The 24,112-nt window shown below is 40.5% G+C and overlaps 1 long non-coding RNA gene across 2 annotated transcripts in view; it reads right to left on the minus strand.

Annotated features, from left to right (window-relative positions):
- LOC121920222 overlaps window positions 1-17,705 on the minus strand; it is a 54,620-nt gene extending 36,915 nt beyond the window's left edge. For both annotated transcript variants that reach the window (XR_006101705.1, XR_006101706.1), the window contains exon 1: window positions 16,900-17,705. This is a non-coding gene — a long non-coding RNA (uncharacterized LOC121920222). The remainder of the gene's footprint in view (window positions 1-16,899) is intronic.
- Window positions 17,706-24,112: the final 6,407 nt, after the last annotated feature.

A 24,112-nucleotide genomic window follows, 5' to 3' on the forward strand; every position in this document is an offset into this window, starting at 1 on the left:
GTGGAGGACGCCTCCTACCATATCCATGTGTGCAGCAATGTCTTGGCGAGGTAGACTGCAGCCTGCCAGGTGAGGCTGGGACACGCTGCTCCTGAAAAATTATGCTTCTCTTTATTTAGTTCCACATTAAAAAAAAAAATAAGCAAATCTTTCAAGTGAATGAAGCTGCAGGATTTTGTGTGAAATGGGACCCAGAAGGGGTATAGCCAGACAAATAGATTTTTAGAAGAGCATTTCATTAAGGGAAAAGTGATGCACAGAACAAGAATGCCCCAAATTTAGGCTGGTAACAGTAATTAACCACTAAAGTTACTGTTTTTCAATCTGTTTTGTTCTGAGAAAAAGGGGGGGGGGAATGAATCAGAAGTTCCAGAATCCCCAAGTGGTCATGATACTCTAGAAATTATAAGAGTTGTAGTCCAAAATGTATTTTTCCCCAGGCTCCAATTTTGACACAGACACACACACAAACCCCATCCACTTATATTCTAGGAAAAGTAGTGATGCTTGAATATCCCTTGAAACTGTAACTGGACCAGCATGCTTGTGATGCAGCTCAGAGAGGCCTGATTTTTGGAGAGGCATTTTGTTTCAAGGGCAAATAAAGCAGAACTGTCCTACCCTTACACCATATTTCTACATGTGTCAGGGCATTGGCCTGGAGCCCTATAGTGCCAGCTATTCATTCAGTTTTTGTACATGCAAACACAGCTAATCTGAAAGATTAGCTTGAAATCATTGGCTGTTCATGGGTTGCTCGCTAAATTCAATGAAATAGCTCTATTGGAGCTTGATAGAAAGCTGTGCTATGGAGCATGGAGCACATTTTGCTTGCCTATTCAGAAGTAAATTTCTCTCCATTCAATGAGCAGTGTCCCCAAATAAATTTAGCTACCATTATGAAATGGATAAATAGATTATTTGTATCTAGGTAGGTAGGTAGGTATATTATTATTTTTTAAATGTGTGATGTGTGTTACTGTTTTTTTTAACTATAGTAAACTTTATTTTAAAAAGTTACAATTTAATTTTTAAAAAAAGAGGCCCTCTTATTTCTCTTCCCACTGAGCCTTGCCCCATTCATGCCATGTCTTCAACATTTTAAAGGGATGCAGATGAACACCTCAACCTGTTTCTGCCTAAAGGCAGATGTTTGGGAAGCAATGGTGTTCCCCCCCCCCCTTAGTATGTCACCTGGTGTGCTCTACACCCCCCACACCCACTAGTGATGCCCCTGCTCCCTGAATCACAGCATTAGAGCTCCATACCCTCTAACATTTCACAGATGAAAACTGAGCCACATGTGGCCATGCAGCATGAGTTTGGTCAAGATAGTTATGGATGAAGAAGAGCACACCAACTAGAAGAGGTTAAGGTGACAACAATTATTGAGAAGGAACACATGAACTAAAAGTAGCAGTCTCTTTTCTTTGAACTTACTGGGAAGGGCAAGACTTGGACCTCTCCTTGTCTCTTCTCCCTAGTGAGTTATCTGAGTGCATTTTGATATCAGTTTGGAGCAATTGAAATAAGCTCAGAGCAAAGGATGAATTAGGAGCAGAGGAGAGAAGTGGGACATTTTTAAAAACAGATGAAAAGGTGGGATGACAGAGACTGGACTGTCCCTGCTAAATCTGGACACTTGCAGGGTAAGGAGTTCTCTACAGAGAATTCCACGAAGTACCGTACATCATTAAAGTATAAGTACCTGGAAAGATGACATAAGAGGAGGCCATAGCATTTAAAACAGTATCAGACTGCTATGACTATATAACATGAGTACCTCTCACATTTCAAAAAGTGAAGGAAAAGATTTCTGAGAGAACAGACTGTAGGAAGGTGAGCCTGTTTGGCTGTTTAGCATAGTCTCCATGCACAGTCTAGTAGCTGATCAAAGAATCACATGTGCACATACACACATAAACATAATTTACTTTAAATGTGATTGGAACAGGCTTGATTCTAAACCAAGGATAGGCAACTTGCAGCTCTTCAGGTGTTGCTGGAAATTAACTTTTGGCAACCCCTCAACCATCCTACACTGGTTAGGACTGATCAGGGGTGTAGTTATGGGGAGGCAAAATTAAGGCTCCCATGCCAAATAAAATATTCCTTCAGTCACACAATTTCTAGCACAGTATCCCCACCTCTGAACTAAAAGAATAAAACCATCAAAGACTCAGCAATATAATAGAGTGGGCCCTTGGTATTCACTTTGGTTTGGTTCCAGGTTCCCCTCCATGCATGCTCAAATCCCATTATATGCAATGGGTTATTAAAAATGGTATCTCTTATATCAAGCGGCAAAATCAATGCTTTTTGGAATTTAAAAAAAAAATTTTCAAACAGTGGAGGGTTGAATTTGTAGATAAAGAATCTGTGGATACAGAGGACCAACTGTAAAACAAAGAAGGCGCAGATGTTGTTTTGTTGTTAATTACCATCAAGTCAACTTCTAAACTTCTATTTGGGGTGGCCCTATGAATGAAAGGCCTCATCAATTGCCCTGCTCAGGTCCTGCAAATAGGTCTTGAAATAGCTTCTTTCACTGAGTCCTTCATTAATGTTTACTCCCAAATTATGGAACTCCCTTCCAAAAATGGTTAGGCAATCCCACTCCTTGTTCTATTGCCAGGAGGCAAAAGCTTTTCTATTCAGGCAAGTCTTCAGGAGCTGCTTGCCTGTTATTGTCTGGATCTTTAAAATTGATGAGTTACACTGTATTTCACTGCTTCTTAATCATCACTGTGTTTTTTAAATTGTTTAATTGGTGTTTTGATGATATAAATGCATTAAATTGTATTTTGATGTGTATAATTTATTGGAATATTTTAAATTATGTTGGAATTCACCTTGCATCTTAACCCTGGGGGGGAAAGGGAAGGCAGAACCAAATGATAAATGAACACATAAACTTGATTTTCTCTTCTCACAAAATTCTAGCTTCAAAAAATGATTGGTGGGAGAACAATGTAAAAAACAACAACCCAGTCCTCTTTCCAGGCAAGGCTCAGATACTCTCATTTTGAACTTCATGTACGGTACTCTCTCAATGGATTAATCCCACACTTGGGAGCTAGCATGCTTATGAGCAATAAGTATGTCAAAAGTCCTGCCATTCAGGAAAAATCAGAACTTCACCAACCAACCTCCTTCCATCACATCTCTTCAACAAGTACAGCTGGTCAGTTAGTTGCAATGTTTAGACCGAAGTGTTTATGGAAAGCACTGAAGAGGCCCAGGGGTATTTTTTCTATAACCCTGTTGCCCTAATTAAAATTAAAATTAATGCTTTCACTTAATTAGGAGCAGAAATGTTTCTTTGGCACAGCTAACATGCTAAGGTCAAGGAAATCCTATATGAGAAAAAAGAAGGAAGGCCTCACAGATAGGCTTGTTTCTCCACTTTATCATGTGTTCCTGGGCAGACACCTTTTGCCAAAACTAGATTTTGCACTTTTCAGTCTCCTTTGCTTCACAAATCAGAACTCTGAAGCAGTTAACGTGTAGGTAGCAGGGTTTGGCACAATGATTACTTAAGCAGAATTCTTTTATTCCCCTCTCCAAAATCTTAAGGCATATGTATTCAGTCTGCAAGATTAACCATACAGCTAAGTGAGTTCCTGGAATAAGGCCAGCGGGGGGGGGGGGACCCCTTGGTTACTATGGAGAATTGAAGACTGTGTGGGAACTAAGATATGAGTCTTCCCCAGTGTTGAGTTCCTGTAAAATTCCTCACAGCCAATAACATGCTTCACTGTTCTTTAATGTCTGTTGAGAAATATAATCTGTAAAACCTGAAAACGAGAATAATGTATACAGGCACATTTCATAATATAGCATCAATTACCTGCTTGTTTATGTACAGCTACATATATATATATATATATATATATATATATATATATACCCCAAATTTCTTGGTCCCATGCTGCATTCCCTTCCCTTCCTCCATATATATATATATTGGGTTTAAGGTACAATTCACCATAGGTATATCCTTCAACATTTCACAGATGAAAACTGTGTGGCCAAGTAAAATCTGAGTGTGATACAGACTGGAAAGAAATATTAATGTGGAAGAACACTTGACCTAGGAGAGGCTGCAGCCACTTGCTTTCATCTGAGCCTACTGGGAAGAGCAAGATCCTCTCCTCTCCTATCTCCCCTGCTGACTTAATTGAGTGCAAACAACTTTTACATCAATTTGCAGCAACTGAGGTAAGCTGAGGACCAAAGAGGAAAGAGAAATATGGGACACGTTATGTAAATACAGCTAGAAAAGCGATCTGACAAACTGAGACTTTCCCTGTCAAATTAGGACAGTTGAGGGTATGCTCTGGCAGGCTTGGTGTTAATACCCAGTGGCAGGGAGTGCTCACAAGTTCTATAATGTCCACCACAGATGATCCTGGTCCCTCTTCAAATTCATGTCTTTTTTTTTTAATGGCCTAATGCTATAAAAAGAGGAATTGGGTGAAGCAGCTGAACATTCTCCATTTTTCATTATCTCTAGCATTTCTGGATCCTGCCTCTCTCAGCACAGCAGCTGGGACTCAGAAGTACTGATGATAAAGAAGATAATAACACCATCATTTTTGCCTGGCATTTCCTTCTTCACTATATTAGGCTAATGAAGTACCAGGCAGCTGTAGCTGTGTTACTTTCAGTGCTGCCACCCCATCCCCTCCCTGGCACTCCTTACCAATGCCTATCTCCTGAACATACAGACACAGGGAGATGTGGTGAGGGGGAGGAGGAGAGAGAAGGTCCTGAATCCTGTTGGTAGTGCCCAACTAAATAACATCCACTGAATCACCTGCTGAATGCTGAGACAACACAATGGAGATTATCAGACAGGGAAGGAACAGCACAGGGTTGGGATCACTGTGCCATTCTTATTCCATCCATATTGCAATCACGTGAAAGCACTTCATAGATTTCACGGTTATCCTGTCATGGAAGTGGAATTATATTAACTTGAACTCCTGTTAATACAAAATGACAGGATAATTCCACTTCAATGACAGAATAAATGCAACATCTTATGAAAATCTTTTGCACAATTGGGGTCAACTGCAGTTCAATGATGGGACACTGACAGGATAAGCACAATGTTGTATGAAAATCTTTTCACGATCGTGCCATAAGGACAGGACAAGGACGTCCTTTTCTCCATCTAATAATATCCATTGGTAAATTACTGTGATTCAGTAAGTGTACTTTAGTAGGGTCTAAATCTGTTTTAATCTGTTGTGCACTTTGCAATTTGTATTCTCAATATTGATGTGATCCTGCCTCGATCCATAGGGAGAGGTGGGAAATAGAAATAAAAAATGGCCCGATCTTCTTTCACTTTCAAGTTCTTCTTTTTCTCTTTGGTACCCATTGTACAAGACTTCATTTGGGTTAGAGTATTACTTTATTAATCTTACTTTGGCCCCTGCTAGAAAAGCATTTATTGCTCTAAGATTCCAATGTATGCCTTCTGCCTATTTTGACGGGCAGATATAACAACACTCCTGTACATTTAAGACTATGTATCTGCAAAACTGGGGAAGTGGAGAATATAGAACATTATCTTCTACATTGCCCTCTGTATATATCTCCTAGACCAGGGGTAGGCAACCTGCAGCCCGCGGGCCGGATGCAGCCCGGCAAGGCCTTGGGACCAGCCCCAGCCCGGTCCTGCCGCCGATTGCCGCCGGGGACTTTGGGGGGCAATTGTCTATAGAAGCCTCAGAAACATGCATTTATATTAACATTTTTTTAAAAATCAGCAAATTTTTTCGCGTGTCCTCCACTTTTTTTTAAAAAAAGTGTCCACCATTTGAAAATTTTGTCCTACATTTGTCCCGGTTTATTTATTTATTTATTTAAAATTTTTTACAAATTATTTAATTATTTATTTATTGTCTTTGGCCCTCCAGTTGTCTGAGGGACAGCAACCCGGCCCCCGGCTCAAAAAGGTTGCCTACCCCTGTCCTAGACAAAGGTTTCTTGATTGTATTTTGAAATCCCTTTCCGGTAGATCTTGCTTTCAGCAGACTTGTGTCCTTTTGGCTGGCAACAATACATTTGTTACTTCTATGGTAGCAAAATTTGGTTTAACTGCTAGCAAGATTAGAATTAGCTTTCTTGATGGGAATGATGGCTAGTTCCAGTCTAGTTTTATGGTTATATTATTTTATCATCTATGATGTATTATTGGCCTTTTGTTGATGGATCTCTTTTATTAACTTTACCATGTTTTTGGTGATTTTTATACTTTTTTTTTAAACTCTGTTTTTTGTATTTATTGGTTGGATATATTTTATATTGTGATGGCTTTTAGCTTTTAACAATAAAATTTCTACTTCACATTATTATTATTATTATTATTATTATTATTATTATCCATTAGATTCTGTCCTAGGTAAGCTTGGTAGACCATCAGTGCATACCTTGATCAGACCTCTCTCAAGCCAGTTGCTGAACCTGGGTATGACAGAATCCACTGAAGACTCTGCAGAGAAAGCGGAGTGGACAGAACTAGGAATTTATAAAATATGCAAATCTAGTTCACTGTAAATGCACCAGTAGGCTTTACATTACAATTATGTCCCACTCATCCCCCAATTGATTTGGATAATCACACAACCAGAAGAATTTAAAGGGACTAAGAGGCCTTGGATTTGACCAAAATCTAGCTGTCAGTACCAGATCTGCTCTAATTTAAGACAGTCAGCAGCTTCATTAAAAGAAACAGATTTGAGGCAAGATTTTGTAATAATGAAACTCTGAGTATGTAGAGCACACCTTTCCTGCACCAATGAACAAGCACAATTAAGTCTGCTGCCACACAGAAGAATGAATGCAGTTTGATGCCACTTTAATTATAATGTTTCCATCCTATGGAATCCTGGGATTTGTAGTTTGTTGTGGCACCAGAACTCTCTGATAGAGAAGGCTAACTATCTTACAAAATTACAAATCCTAGAATTCTACAGCATTGAGCCATGGCAGTTAAAGCAGTGTCAAGCTATATTAATTCTGCAGTGAAAGTGCAGCCTAAGAGTAAAAGATAGGGACTACTTTCAGAACACTTTGTAGCACTTCAGCTGTGGTCTGAATCCTGGTACTTTTGCTTTCTGCCTCAGAACACATATGGGGAAGATAGCTTTTGCAGGTAACAACATTGGTTGTCTTACGTTCCCCAGTTTCTTTGAAAAAGCTCTGGAGAAAACACACTGTATTTAATTCCATGACTGGCCCTGTCATTAACCAAAGTGAACCAACTACCTCTGGTGGCTGATGGTGACGGGCAGACCAACCATAAACCCCTTCTACTCCACATTCTGTAGGACAATTATATGTGCAGCATAATCTGTTTTGCTTTCCTTGAATTAGCTTGCTGCTTTCCCTATGTTAGAGTTTAATGTCAAAGTAAAATTCTACTTCACATGGCAATCCAGTTCACTGCTGTATACAGATGAGTCTCAATCTGCATTTCCTCAGCTTACAACATTTCAAATTCACAGTGTTTCTCCAGAAAGAAACAAAATACAGTGGGCCTTTAGTTTGGTTCCAGGACACCCTGTGGATACCCAAATGTGTGGATGCTCAAGTCCCATTAAATACAATGGCATAGTAAAATTTTGTCCATTATATAAAATGGCAAGATCAAGGCTTACTTTTTGGAATTTATGTACGTTTTCTTTAATATTTTTAAACCATGGATGGTTGAACCCATGGATAAAGAATCCATGGATACAGAGGGCCGACTATAATGAAAATCTCACCCACAACGCAAATGGAAGAAAGCAACTACAATCTTGATGTTCCTGGAAGGAAAGGATTTCTTTTGCCTGCTTAGGGGAAGGGGGAGAGACACTTGAATATCGCTGTTGTTTGAAGGAAGGGGAGGAATGAGGTAGAAGAAGAAACTGAAATCTTGCCATTGCTGGAGGAAGGGTTTCCTTTGTGTGTTTGGAAGGGGGGATGAGGGAGAGGAAGACACTGGAATTTTTGGTATGGATGCAAGAGGTTAGGGGAAGTGAACAAATGAAGTCCTATCATTTGGAAAGAAGGTTTATATTTAGCCTGCGAAATGTAAGTGCTGATGTTTTAAAGTTGGTGGTAGGTTGAGTGCAACTTTGTGGCTACTCATGTCCATCGGTATGCATTCCTAATGGAACTAGCTTCCCCATTTATGTCAGTCTCAAGTGACACTGAAAGTCCAGGAGTGCAAACCTGATGTAAATCAAGACTCCCTTGTATAGAATCAAAATCTGAGTATGTACCATCTTGCCATTTGCCTCAGGTAACAAAATGGCAAACAAAACTGCAGACGTTTTAAGAACAGCTTTGTCTTGTTCATCTTTCATGATCTCTTCTGCAGGGATTGTAAACATAATGCAGGGCAAGAGGCTGGCTTGAAACATGAAAGGCATGGTGGAAAATGTCAACAGTAGTATCAGAGGAAATAGCTGAGATGGAACACTTGTGGGCAAGTGGTTTGTAACTTTATATTATAATGTTGTTTAGAGACACTGGAATTGGACATTAGTCAGTTTAGTGTTTACTGTTAGCCTCTGGAATGTAATTTCTTAGTTGTTTACCAGTGGATGGGAAAGGGGCAATGCTAGAAAAGTCCATTCAAATAAGACCTTTTTCTCCCAACTTCACTTTCTATTCAACCATATGTAGACAAAAATACATGGCATGGCAGGGGGTTAGACTGGATGGCCCGTGCGGTCTCTTCCAACTCTATGATTCTATGATTCTATGAAAAATATATTGTATATAGTACATTTCAAGCTCATGTTGCAAGAGAAGAGAAATAAAATTGGGATATTTTAATCTTATTAATGCTTTCACTTAATTAGTGCACCTTCATGCACCTGAGGAAGTTGATCTATGGAAAAGCAGTATACAAATAAAATTTATTTATTTATTTATTTATTTTATTTTAAGATTCAAATCTATGAAAGCTCATGCTACCAACTTCTCTTTCAGCTAGACTCAAAGGTGCTACAAGATCCCTTTGCATACTGATTTTCCAGACTAATACGGCTATATCTTTTAATATGTTTTGCTTTTATATTTGTGGATTTTACTTTTATGCAGGGGTAACTTTACTTTTATTTTATTTTATTTTATTTTATTTGTATCCTGCCTTTCTCCCCAAACTGGTTCTCAAGGTGGCTTGCTAACACTGAAAACAAAATTAAATGAGTTGTAATATTTAAAAAACCAAACATTAACTGTTTAAAAGCACAGCAGGGTTTTTTTTTAGTATAACACTGTCTAGTTCAAATGTCCCTTTCCAGATCCCAAAGACCTGCTTGAATAATAATAATAATAATAATAATAATAATAATAATAAACCTTTCAGCTGAAATAAAGACAACCGGGAAGGGACAGGTTCAGTGTCCCTTTGAAAGGAATTCCATAGCCTGGAACCAGCCATTGAGAAGGTCTTCTCTTGCATTCTCAGCAAATGTGGCTCTGAGGGGCCGCAAATGAATGCAGGGCCTCTTCCAAAGATTTCAGCATCTAATATTGATAAGAGATTATTGATAAGAGATTATTACAAAACTTGAAAATTGCTATTCAACTTGCCCAGAAAAATCCTTTCAAAGTATTTCATCCAAAAGTAACCTATGAGGCAACAACGCTACTTGTTGCACACAAATAATTAGTGCAATTCCTACTCATTACATTACCTTTGAAATAAGTGTAATAAGAAATAAGTATGTTTGTGTGTGTGTGTGTGAGCGAGAGAGAGAGAGAGAGAGAGAGAGAGAGAGAGAAGTAACAAGCAGAGAGGGGCAAGTGACTAGAGAGTGACTAATGTGATCAGTTAACATGCTAAGACAAATCTAAATCAATTATATTTAGAAGGCAGAAATTAACTATTACATTAGTTAGCCCTCAGTATCCGCGGGAGTTCTGTTCTGGAACCCTTTGCAGATACCAACATTTGTGGATGCTTGAGATCTGTTTTCCATGATGGTGGCACATGGCCACTCCATTATTCAGGATTTTACTGGCAGCACGTGCACATGGCCATGCCGCCATTAGGGACAGCCTCTGTTGCCCCCAGTGGCAGTGTGTGCATGTGGCCACACTGCCATTTGGGACAACAGGACTCATTGTCCCTAATGGCAGCATTACAGATAAGGGGCTTCTGGTATAAACCACTGGGGGAACATCTGGATGTAAAGAAGGCAACCTTTTCCCAAGTAGCCCTTATTACCTGTTGATTTAAAATCTTTTTACCCTGCAATTCACTATTGTACTCTAATCATGAACTATAATAAATGGTCTGGATCTTGTAACCTAAATGTTTTAAGTCCCCAACCATGAGGGACCAACAAAAAACAAAACATTTTATATAAGTCCAAAAGAACTAGACACTGGATAAAGAAACATCTGCAATTGTAATAATAATAATAATAATAATAATAATAATAATAATAATAATAATAATAAAATGTATTTCTTTCCTGCCTGTCCTCAAGGCAGGGTACAGAATGTTAAAATACAAAACACATTTTAAAAAGCAAACTCCTAAACCTAACAGTTAAAATATAATACTATAAAACCATTAAAATACACTCATATAATGCATTCTTTAAAATATACTAATTAAAAAGTAATGATTTAAAATGGACAGGGTAGGTCTGCCAGAAGAGATGTGTTTTAAATGCTCTCAGCGGGTCATTCCACAGTATGAGGACAGACTTTAGCACTATGTCTGATTTAACTAATTAATAACTTGCTTCTGGAATTAAGTTAGTCCTGAAATTCCACCTTAGGCAAAATTTAAAAATAAATTTAATTAAGTTGGCCATTTTCATTAGAAAATTTCCAATTTAATAGGTAACTTAACTGATTTTACCTGGCTAATTCTTATCTCTGGTTACAAGTTACAAAGAACAACTGTAATGCATTACTTCCCCACTCTCTAAATGAGAAGTAGGCATCCTGGTGTTAGACTTGAATAGGCATATGTTTGAAGGGGGTGGGGAAAACCTGTTCTCTTCCTCTGAAATAATGCAAGCACAAGATCTGGATTACAATCCAGATTCCCAAAATAGTTGTCGGACTGCTGCACAGCATGTATCCCTCATCTATGGAAATCCATTGGGAAGTCAGAAGCAGTCCATCCCCATAATATTCAGCATTTCTGAATCTTCAGAAGTGCTTCACTTTGGAGCATGAGCTCAGCAGATCTTATTCCTGTTCTGTAAGAAAGTAGGTCACTGTTATTGTAGGTGGGTGTTCATGAGGCTGAAGCCAAGATAATGTCTTCGTAAAGTCAACTAGTGAATCAATGCCTAAGGCAATATTTGAACTGAGAGCTTCCAAGATCCTAGACTTACTCTATACTAGAGTGTTCTACTATAAATCCTCTTATCTGCCCTGAAGTGAGTTCTTTCTGTGAAACAAATCCCACAGAAAATTGTGAAAACAAAACAAAATAAAAATCATTGGGCCTAGCTTTTTGAAGGAATTCTTTCTAGCTGGGTCTTTGACCTTTTTGGAGTCACTCAGTCTGATCCCCTGTATATTGTATTGGAAAAAATAAGGAGACCTGGAGTCTCCAATCCAATCTATTTAGATCTCTAAAATTCAGGACAGAGAAGGCCTGCTCCTCATAGAGGTTTTCTTTTTTTTAAAAGACCACAAAATATCTGTAAGATATCTTGTACTGTAGAAGAGAAAGAAAGAGAGAGAGAGAGAGAGAGAGAAAGAAAGAGCTAGTGAAGTTTACAGAACAGAGAAACAAATAATGTTCAGCTGCTTTGATTGCTGTGAATGGGTTACCACTGGACAACTATTAGGAAGTAAATGATTTCAAAAACCCAGAACATTTGCACTGTTCAGATAACCAACCATGTATACATTGAATTCACCCAGGACTGAGAAGGACTGCATCCAAAGAATGATGAATTGAGTTAGAATCCATGCATTGGCCTTTGCAGACATGCAAATTAGTATGTTTGCAGAAAGAGACAGAGCTTTTAGCTGTGACTCCATCTCCAGCTATTTGCATTCTATAAAAACATGGCTGGTCACCCAAACAGTGTTGTTAGTTGTCCTTGGGGCCATTCAGACTACCTTTTAGCTTGAATCCCAAACCAGATTAAAAGTGGGAAGTTCCCACTGGCGCCGGTTTTTACACACCAGGATTGGGGTTTTGCACACCCGATCTGGGGCAAATCCCCCTCTAGTGGGTTTTCTGAAAGCGTTTTTTCCCCCTGTTTCTTTTGAGAAAACCCGCTTCTTCCAGGGTGCTGTCAAATGTGAATTTGGCCCCGGTCATGATCAGGTCAAGTTCAGGGGGAGGGATAAAGGTTAGTGGGTGGAGAGTGGGCAGAACATGCCTCCCCTCTCGCACCGGTCATTTTGCAAGTGGCATTTAAAAAAAATTGTGTGTGTGTTTGTGTGACAGAATATGCAGATGCTTGTGCTACATATATTTCTCTTTCAAATTTGGCAAATTGATACAGTGTGTGAATGCTTGTGCTACATATGTGTGGGGAAAGGAGGGAGAGCAAGAGGATGCAAAGGAAGAGAGAAAGAGAGGTGGCATTCTGGGATGGGAAAAGAAGGGAAAGCAAGAGGATGCAAAGGAAAAGAGAATGAGAGGTGGCATCCTGGGATGGGAAAAGGAGGGAAAGCAAGAGGATGCAAAGGAAAAAAGGAGGAGAGATGGCATTCAGGGATGGGAAAAAGAGGGAAAGCAAGAGGATGCAAAGGAAGAAAGAGATGGTATTCTGGGATGGGAAAAGGAGGGAAAGCAAGAGGATGCAAAGAGGAGGGAATCTGAAATGACTCAAAGACACACAACACATGCACATACACCTTGACAAGTTGACAGAATTTGCGACTGTTCCCACCAGTTTTTTTTTAAAGGAGGGCAGAAAGCACCTATTGCATTGGCCAGTGGTACTAGGACACATCACCTTTGACAAAAGCAGAAGTGAATTTGATTGACAACAAAGGAAGCTCCATTTTAAAGCGCTACTCCAAATGGGAGCTTCAGTGGGGCAAATTGCATTGATCAAGGTAAAGGGTAGTGGGAACGTCTTTCTGGGGAGATTCAGTACCAACTTACTGAATTCGACCTGGTTCCACCCAGCCTCAGGGCCAATTCCCCAGTGAGAATGGGGCCTTTGATGGCTAAAATCTACCCTCTACCTTTGGAAAGTGACATCCTTCAGGGAGAAGGAGAAGTCAAGAAACATTATTGTTGCAAGTTTACTTTGGGCAGGGTATGTGTAAGTGTGACAGATGTATGTGCATTCAAGTCCCCTGTTGGCTTATGGAAATGCCATAAATTTCATGGTGTTTTCTTAGGTAAGGAATCCTCAAGAGATGGTTTTGCCAGTTCCTTTCTCTGAAATATACCCTAAAGTACCTGGTATTTTATGATGGTCACAAAGCTTAAAAGTGTTGATCTGGACCAGAGTTTGGAAGGTAGTTGTTCTCTGGAAATCTGAAACAGGATTAGCGACTGGAATCTATTTGAGACCAACTGCTGTGCCTTTTTATATGTAAATAAAACTGATACTGCAAAGGCATCAGATGTGTCCTGAGATCATACAGGGGGAAATTACATCTTATGGCACTGATCTAATCCTACTCAGGGAAGCACTTAACAATGTAAAGTGGGGGTAGGAATCATGAAGCCTAGTAGGTGCTGGTGGATGGCAAGTCCCAGCATCCCTCATGATTAGTTATACTGGCTGAGGTTTCTGGGAGTTACAGTTCTACAGCATATGGAGAGCTGCATGGTTTCTACTACTGTTGTACAATGTGGTTTCATAATGTGGAAAAAGTCTCTCTGTGATGATAGAGGGTGAAGGTGCATCATCCAAATATGTCCGCTGCTCTATTTCCTTCTCGTCTTTTTCCTGATGGTAAGCAGATATAGGACCAATTCACAATAAGATTGGAAGGTAGCCTGAAAATGCCACCCATGCTGTGATCTCCCTCAAAGAAGTATTACATATAAATTAACATTGTTTGTTTTGGGTTTTTTATACTAGATGTGTATACGTATGTTCTTTTATCTGTATTTTTTTTGTTTTAAAACATTTTAACTGTCTTAAATTAGTTCTAAACTAATAAGATAATTTATTAAATAGTTTTAAAAGAGGGAGGATGGAAACACACAGTCCTTGCCACTCAGATCCAGCCCCAAACCAGATCTGACCCCATGCCACACTGGCAGAAGAGGAGGAGGATGGCAACCTCTTTCTGCCAAACCTAATACAACTGCAATCACAACCCAGGTTCATATCTGATGGCATACAACCATGAATTCTGCCCCAGTCTAGTGACTGCACTACATGTCTGATCAAACAAAAGGAAATATCCAATTGCTGAATCACTCTTCACCAATTGCACAAACTCAGATGTGGTGACCTTCCATATGGCTACATTACCCACTAGACTGATTGCCCAAGATCAATGTTGCAGAAGATCTCACTGTAATATAGTCATTTCCAGTAAGCATGCCTGTAATGTACCTGGGTCTCTTTTGGCAGCCTCAATCAAATCCAGTTCATTGCAGGATGACAGGTGATTCTTGTCAAGTTGCATAACCAAGATGTTTGGTGGGCCAGAATGGGCAGCATGCCAGAGAACAGCTATGAGAAATTAGTCGTTGCCATAATTGTCCACTTTTACCAGGGACAAAATGTAGGACAAATTCAAGACCAAACTGTAGGGCAACTGCAGGACAAAACTCAGCTCAAAATGTAGGACATTTAAGGTCCACCATTTTTCTTCAATGTCCTACATTTTGGGCTGAGTTTTGTCCTGCAGTTGTCCTACAGTTTGGTCTTGAATTTGTTCCACATTTTGTCCCTGGTAAAAGTGGACAATTATGGCAACCCAACGGATGTAATCATAATGTGATCAAAAAACCTGATCCCCTTCCCATCTATTGTGCCAGGATGTAAGATTGTCCAAATCCATAGAATCCTGTGGGATGATAAATGGAATGCAGAAGCCTGACGGAAAACTGTTTCAGTTATGTTTAAACTTGCAATGTAAGTATATACATAAATTCTGGGACTTACCATGATTGTATTGTCAGAAAACCTACCTTGCAATACCTTTCCTAAAGTCTCCTTTGCCAGATTAGAGCAGCGATTTTAGGACAGACAGACAGGTCCACAATGACCATAGAGTGTCACTGAGAGTGAGAAGGTCCCACCTGGCTTTTTCACTGTGAGGTTCTTCTATAGAAGATTTCATCATCCTCAGTGCTCACTGTTTCCCCCGCTACTACTTTGGCCACATTAATGGGTTCATGAAGTGCCAGCTTCTTTTGGAGCATGCAGCTCAGACTACTCCATAGAGATAGTGTATAATTTTAACCAAATGAGTGGCTGGCCTTGGGCTTCTGTTCCTTCTTGTCTCTTTTGCAAAGGTGCTCCTTACATCCTTCCTGCATCTCAGGTGTTAGTAGGCCAAACACATCCACATAATATCCAACTACATTGTGCTCCCTTATTTTATGGGTCATATATATCTCTGGGAGAATCCTCACTATTTTATTTGTTTATTTATTTGATTACACCCCACCTTTCTCCTGAGATGGCAACCAAGGCAGCTTAAAGTGAGTTAAGTTACAGCCATGTTAGTCCTCTAGAGTATGAGAAGCTTATCGCACACATTATTTTCCCCATTACGGGATTGAGAAGGAAACTCTCGGGGCCGTGCACGACCAGGAAAAAATTATTTTATCGCACAGCAAATTGTCCTCAAAATGGCCCTGTTCCATTCTGTGGTGCCAAGCCGTCCCCATTCAGTGTTGAGGAGCATTTAATGTTCAAGTCGGAAGTTTTCTGACCAAGCAAAATGGCGCCCCTCAGCACCGAATGGGGATGGCTTGGCACCATGGAACAGAAAGGGGCCATTTTTAAAAATTTTATTTTTAAAGTATATAACCACTTTTACATACATGTTTACAATATGCACTTTCTAAAACAAATGTTACAATGTTTGCATTAATATGTTCTTTACCATAAACAAGCCATTTTGAGGACAATTTGCTGTGTGATAAAATCCGTTTTTTCCCGGTCGTGTGCTGCCACAAGAGTCTTTTGGTCTTTCAGTCACGCGCCCCTGTAAGGAAATGTGTGAATGTGTATGAAAGGCACTACTGGAGCAAACAAAATGGAGAAGGTGCAATGCGTGATGGGGAAAGCTGCCTGGCAAACGAGGCGAGGATTTTTTAAGAACTGCTGATGTGACGATAGATGGCGTGTCCAAAACCTTGGATGTAGCTGCTTATCCATAAAGAAGAAGATATCCAGGACTGTACGAACAGCCTGGATAGGAACAAAGACTGATAAGGAAGAGACTGCAAAGAACTGTTCGATCTGAAGTGTTGGTCAGCATCAAAGGAAGAGGTCCTCAAGTAAAGACAGCAGGACGGAGGACGTGGTAAAGCCTTAAAAGAGAGACTTTTCCAGATCAAAGGTGTGCTCTGGACCCGCGGCAACAGAGATCCCATGCCTTCATGAAGACGACTGATCAACGGCTTCAATGAAGTGCCTTCTGTGTGTGTGAGTATTGTGTGAATGGTGTGTGTGAGAGCTCTCTTGGTACTTGTATTTGTCTATGTCTGTGTATTTCAATAAATGTTACATGTATAGTGTCTAAAACCAAATTTGGTGTCTCTTTGTCTGTGTCAGCCCTGCTGTTGATAAGTTTACTGGGCAGGAGATTTCCACTACACGCTCTAAGGTTGAACAGGTTGCCCCTAAAATCTGGGCATAACACCCCCCCTTCTTTTGAATACCCAAGCTAGCATCTCTGGGACAAGCTGTGCCAATCTCTAATAGTCTCCCTCTTCACCACTCAGCTTATACTTGGAGAATGGATACTCACCAGATGTTGAAGGGCTGCTAGACTTCTTATACCTCCAGAATGCTCTCTGCGGCCTCTTGCACTTGTGACTCTTCTTTGCTAATTCCTTCTTCCTTGCTATCTCCTTCTCTCAGCTGCTGGGACTACCACTAGAACTGTCAGACAGGGAGTCTGGCCTCCCCTTCCTCCTTGCTCCTGCCTAAGGTCTTTTCCTTCAGATTTCCTGCCAGGTCTGGGTATACCTTGGAGATAGAGCCAACACAGCCAAGGGGATGAGCTTCTCCATACACTCCAGGTTTCCCAAGCTTTGTGCAAGTCTTTGAAGGATGCTGCTTCAAAGCAAGGATAGAAAATTAATTGGGACTGTTCCTGCTAAATCCAGATAGTTAGAAGGCATGATTTTGCTACTCATTCTGGATATAAACAACTGAAATCTACTTCTCTTGGAGTATTTCCAGAACATATCCAAAACCTTTCAGCAGGTTCTGAGCTTTTGAGGGAATAAGTATGTGAGATGCTCACCTCAGTCCGGGAATAACATCCTCACTTTGTGCAATGTCCACTTCACACACCTAGTGGCCTCCAGCACAATGAAGGATTGATATCCTGTTTTGCCCCTTACATCTTTGAAGAACATCTCAATATCTGAGGTGTGAGCTGCTGCCAGGCTTGTCTTTGAATTGCTCATGAAGAAGAGGAACCAGGGAAATAAATGAAAGCCAGTATATCAAAACATAGCAATCTAAAGACAGCTATTTGAAACTGAAACCCTTAGTACAATCCTGGATTAGGATGCAGAAGAAGAGCTTGTCTTTAAGCAGCATAGCCATCTGTTCATCCAGCCATCTATCCTGAAGGATTCTTTCCAGACTTTCTGGATTTTGTTGGCTTCTGTTATGTATCTATGCAGATTTCAACACGTCCCATGCCTTTCTTCTCTCAGAGATGGATGGCTGAAGAAATCCCAACTCAGGATAGAATCCAAGCATCAAAGGATTATTTCAGGCCTGTTTCCTTGATATAAGAGAGCACATGTCAATAAGCACATGTCAAACAATGGTGGCAGAATTTACACCACAGTCATTTTATTTTTTCAAAAGTAAATGACAAAACCAACAGACCTACAACTGTGTTTCATGTATGGGCCATTCACTTTACGTCTCAGAAAACTCAAAGACATAGCCAGATTGGTCTGTAGAAAACTCTAAGGAAGAAGACTATGAAAGCCCATGCTGTCAACTTCTTTCTTTCAGTTAGTCTCAAAGGTGCTACAAGATCTCTCTACATCTCAGAAAACTGTTTCTGGAAACTATTATGTTAAGCTAAGTGAGGTTTCTATGCAAACCAGTAGAAGTGACACAATTTTTTTTTGATCCACATAGTTACACACAAGCAGAATCCTATTTCCAGGATGAGAGGCCTTGTACCTCTAAATGTCAGTTAGTGATGAATAACAACATTGCCCTCCTACCCTCTTATGCTTTGAAGGCTTCCCACAGACTACTGTGGGAAACAGATTTCTAGATTAGATAGTTCTCTGGCCTGATCTGTCAGGGCTCTATTTATGTTCTTACTTACACTTACCTGGGAATGGGTTTCACTGAACGTAGTGGGCCTAACAGCTGAGCAGACATGTGTTGGCTTGCACAGTCAATTGGTAATTTGCACTGATGTTGCCAGTGATAACAACTACTATATAATGCTCATCATGCTCAGCTTTATGAGCTGTCAAGTGTAATTTCCCTGTAAAAATGAGATTCTACACACTGAGAGATTGTGCTCCTAGTTTAATTTTTGTCCCCAAGTTTTATTGATAAAATTAAAAGCCGTATTTCCATCATAAAAAGGCACTCAAGGAAGCTACTTGCTCTTACATGGAGGATTAGGAAAACCTAAATTAAACTATAATTTACAAGCCAAAACAATGAAAATGTATTTAAACATATGTTAAAAGATACAGCCAATACAGGCTGTTAACCCCCTCCCCTTTAACAACAGGTCAATTTGTATATCATTTGCCTGAATACAAAAATATCTAAACAGTGACAGAGGGGGGCTAACCTAACCATGCTCAGCTGAGAGTTACTGAGTCTAGGAGCAGCCCCCTAAGAAGGCCTATCTGTATTACAGACTTAAAATATTTAATGTTCATTCTCTCTCTCAAGGGAGATCTGGGAATTATAATATGGCAGGGAGAAAACCAGGGCTGGTCCTGCCATTTGGCAGAGTGAGGCAATAGCCTCAGGTTGCAAGTGCCAGGAAGGAGCAACAAGATGTCAGATGAGAGAGAAGTATATCAGAGCCTGCTGCACATCCACTGAACTAGCCTGCTGCCTTCACGCAGAGAGGACACCATCCCGTTTCCAGGGATGGCAAAAGATGAAACTACCAACCCAGTCAGCTTTTGTATATGGAATCAAAGCCATCTTTTCCTTTTCCTTGGGTAGTGAAAGGTCTTGGGCCAGCCCTATAGAAGAGGAAACTAAGGATTTCTTAGCACCATCCATCAGTGACAACTCCACACATTATTTTGTAGAACCCATAACAGTCAGCTGATATTTTGTTGTTGTATGCCTCCAAATCATTTTTTACTTATGGTGACCTTATCATAGGGCTTTCTTAGCACTGACTTTTCTGGCCAATCCAGGCACGGGACGGGATCGGGCCAGAAGGTGGGAAAATGGATTTTATTGCACAGGAAAAGGCTGCCGATGCCACCGGCCAACCATCACACATCTCTGGCTGCATTCAGCTGGCTGATTTTGGTAGTATGGAAGCTTTCTTCTTCCTCTGTATGTGACAGAAAGAAACAGTGACAAAGAAACTAGAACTCTTTCCTCATTGCAGCTCTGCCATGAATTAAAGGTGTTTACTTTTGTTCCTTTTTTTCTTTTCTTTCTATTGGAGCAGAACCCACATTTCTCAGAAGCAAATTTGAGGAGGAAATTCCTGGGATTTCTGTCACTACCCAAAAGCCACTTCACAGAATTTGCTCTGAATATTTTCTGCTTTTGGCAGCAGGGTGGGACTCAATTGTCTCTCTCTCTCCAATACCCTGCAACACATCCAGGGAACTGAAGTGAAAGCAAAATGGTTGTCAAGCTGGACTGATGGTGCTGACTCTTCTGCAGAAACAGAAGCACAGCAATAACAACCACAACTAGCAGAGGAGGAAGAAAGCAGAACTGCTAGTAGGCTATGGCTGAACTACTAGTTAGAGAACTTCCTCTCCCCAGAGAAGTTTGGTGAAATAGCCCCCACAATTCTTCTGACCACAAATAGCGATGGCAATACAAGAAGCCATTTGCACATAGCACTAATTCTGGTAGCTTTTAAAAGTAACTTATTTAATCAAGATTGTTATGAAGAACACTATCAGCAAACCAGCAGACAAGGCATAATAAAACCATTTGTTTATAATCTATGTAGCCAAAGTAGACTTTGTTTCCACTTTAAATCTATCATATTATCAGGGACCCAGCAATTTGATGTCTTTAAACAGATTAGATTAGTCACTAGTCTGCTATACAAAGGGTGACTAGAGACAAATGAGGACAGGGTTCTGCAGGAGGGAGAAGTTCAGCAGCTGCAGCTTTTCTCCCCTCTGCCTCTCATGAAAGGAAGCTTATTAGGCAAGGCCACACTGCCATTTGTCCATCTGGGTCAGAATGGTCAATCTGGACATGCAGCAGCCAGGTCCCTGGGGATCCTTTTGGAAGTACTAGGCACAGATCCCTTTAGAAGTACAGTCATCCCTCCAGTTTTGCGGGGCTTAGGGGTGGAGGACCCTCATGAATATGAAAATTTGCAAATAATTGGGGGGGGGGACTAGTGTGCACACACATCTCCCTTCCAAAGCCTCAAACAGCTGCAGCAAACTGTCTGGGGTACTGGAAGGGCAAGGCAATGCGCACTGGCCACTGCCGCCTTCTTTACCAAGGCTTGAGAGTAAACTGTGCCATAGTCTATGCCACCAGTTGCCCATTGTTAAACTGCCCATCTTCCAGTTCTTGGCTATTTCAATTCTTGTGATGGCCAGGAGAAAACAAATCAATGATTTTTTTTCTATGATTCTATGATTTATTTTTCAAGTCTTTGTTCTCTCCCAGAAATAGACAGAGTAATAAAAGACACGGGCAGGGAGCTATCTCTTGAAGAGTGATCTCAGAAATAATAGAAAAAATATTTGACCAAAACTGTGTTAACTTTCTCACAATGTTACCACATACGAATATATGTTTCTTTGCAATTACAGCCTGTCCAACATTTTGCAGTTGATTGTTTAGAAAATCTAGCCAGTTGCACAGGGGTGAGGTACCATTTATACAATAATTTCAGGGAACACTCTCTAAGCTGGGTAGATCTTGATTTAAATGGGGGAGACTCCAAATCTTCTTCCAATTGATATTTTCAGATCTAATTCCCATCATATTTTATATGCCAGCCCATTACCATAAGTTTCCTCTATAAGGCAATTGTAGAGTCTTCCCACAATACCTTTAGGGACCTGGGTGGAGGCCTTGCAATAACTTTCAAACATTGTAAGAGGGCGTAAAGTCTCTCCTTCCCTAACCAAGGGCCCAAACAGACAGGCCAAAATAAAGCTGCTTCGGGTCACTTTGGAAGTATGCTGTTTGATGCCTGCATCCCAAGAAGCCGGAAGCCATGTCAAAGCCACCGTTCCAGTCTTAAGGACTGGAGCGCAACTTTGGTGCAGCTTCTGGCCTCGTAAGATGTGTGTGCCATTTAAACAGCATATCTCCAGAGTGACCTGAAGCAGCTTTATTTTGGCCTGTCTGTTCGGGTCTTATGTTTGCTATAAGGGAGGTAATTTGCTGTAGCTGAAGCTATGTGGGCTGAATGTGTGCTAAGGTCTTATGTGGCTCATTTGCTGATATGGATTTACCCTTGGGGGGGGGAATCTTATAATGCATAGAGCCCTTTATTTTCCCCCACTCCAAACTGGGAAATGTTTAGGATGCAAAAGCAAAGGCCTAATTGGAGAGGGACTGGGCACTATCAAATAATTCCATGATGCAGCGCTGAAGGTGATAAAGAAGGGGCTTCATAAAGCCGTGCCACTGCTGCTATGATGCCTCTTGGAGAGCACAAAAAGGAGTCTTTTTGCGCTCTCCACAGGCCAGATCAGGGCCGCGCCATGAGGTTACCATGGTCCTGATCCACCCATTAAAGAGGCAGCTGCATACTGTCCATCTGTACAGCCCTATGAAAGAGGATTAATTGGGACTGTCCCTACTAAATCTTGGAAGTTGGAGAGTATGCAATGGAAACCAGGTATGTCACCATTTATGTACAGTCCTTTGATTCAGTGGGATTACCCTAGTTGGGACTAACAATTACATTTAGGCCTGCATGATTACTAGTGGGTCTTTTGTCTCTGGAATTACTGTATCCTCTAACATCAACATTTTAAGCTGTCTCTGAACAGCGCTTTAGGTTATACTGTTTTATTTCTTGTCAGACATCTTAGCTTGCATCTTTTCAACAGGTCTTCATTTATATGTCCAACTCCCACATCCATTTGTATCAGTGCTTCTTGAGCACTGGTTATATGCCCTCCACTTTCCAATGTGTTAGCACTAAGACAATGTACTTAGTTCACCCACCTTTTTTATTGATCTCCTGATCATTAATAAAAATCCATTAGTAGTAAATTGAAAATACTGAACCAGGAACAGTGCACTCACATAAAAAGGATTAGGCAATGCAGACTTTAATACAGCAGGATCTGCATTAAACACTTCTGCAGCAGTATAGCTGAAATGCATCCTGTGTTAGATTCATATAGGAAATGTAAACTGAAACTTTGCACACTGATGCTGGCTGAAAGGATGTTGACAAGCCATAAAGTAATTAGAGGAAGGATCTGCCACTGTTTATGTTAATGTCATATAAAGCCATCCTTATGGGTCATTCTTTTGGGCCAGCAACGAAATTCATTTGCTTTAATAATCTTTACTGACCAACCATTTCTGTAGACACTGCACATGGAAATCCTTGTCTATGTTTTGCCCCTGTTTGTTTTGGGGAGATTTGGTATACAGTGATGTCAATGTGAGCTAGCCCAGATATGGCTTTTCATATGTTTTCAGATGTTGATGGTCTGCAATTCCCCTTACCCTTAGTCAGCATGGCCAACTGTGAGAAATTATGGGAGCCCTCCCATATTTCTGAGGCTTTTCACTTCTAAGGGAACTGTGCATTGTGACACATCAAAGAAGGGTGAGTATTATTTGCTGTAAATCTTCTGAACTGCTGCCTAATTTATCAGATGTGAGTGGGCTGAAGTCCAGAAAAGTTTATGCCAAGTAAAACATATGGGAACCATCCCTTTTGGGAGATGGTGGAAGTCTCTGGTTCTTTCTAGTGAGGATAAGAGGAAGCAGGGATACTTTATGAGTGTAGGAACGTGAGGGACTATTTCCCAGGAGGGATGATGTGTGCACAGTGGTTATGTGAACTGTTGTCTTTGTCCATTCTTTGGAAAGGGAAAGGCAATGTCAAGCTTCCTCTGAACTAATCTTGATCAAAACCCCCCCCCCCAAAAAAAACACTGATAGGGTTGCCTTAGGATCGCCATAAGTCAGAAATGACTTGAAGGCAAACAATAAAAACAACAACAAGAAGATATGCAAAAACAGTGAAAGCTTGAATAGGCCTTTTATGATGAGCAGCAAAGACAAAATACCCCATTCTCCACCTTCCAGAAATGTACTCACTGAACAGGCTGCCAGCTGTCATTATATTTCAAGTTTTAAATAAAGATACTCTTTTCCAGTGTACCAGTGTGTACATAAGCACACACACCACACACACAGACAGCATGTTCCTCTGATTTTTGGAGGCATTAACAAAGGGCCAAAATGGAAAGCTTTAGTCTTGAGATCCAAATATTTATGTCCACCATGAGCGAACGCTAACTGGCATGTTGGCATTTCTGTGTACCATCGTTCCAGGGTTTAAAATATATGTACCAAGATCTTCTGACATTATGCAAGGATTAGAACCATTACAGATTACACTTGATGGGGGCTGGATGCCTAAAATTACTACAAAAATATTTTATGTACCTGCAACATACATAATGCCCTCAGTTTGGAAAGGGATTAGAAAAAAAAATCAGGGAGGATAAGACTATCAGTTGTTATATGTCAGGCTGGTTATATGTCACCTCCAGAATCAGAGGCAATATGCCTCTCAATACCTGTTGCTA

This window comes from Sceloporus undulatus, chromosome 2 (genome assembly GCF_019175285.1).
Source record: "Sceloporus undulatus isolate JIND9_A2432 ecotype Alabama chromosome 2, SceUnd_v1.1, whole genome shotgun sequence".
NCBI classification, from domain to species: Eukaryota; Metazoa; Chordata; class Lepidosauria; order Squamata; family Phrynosomatidae; genus Sceloporus; species Sceloporus undulatus.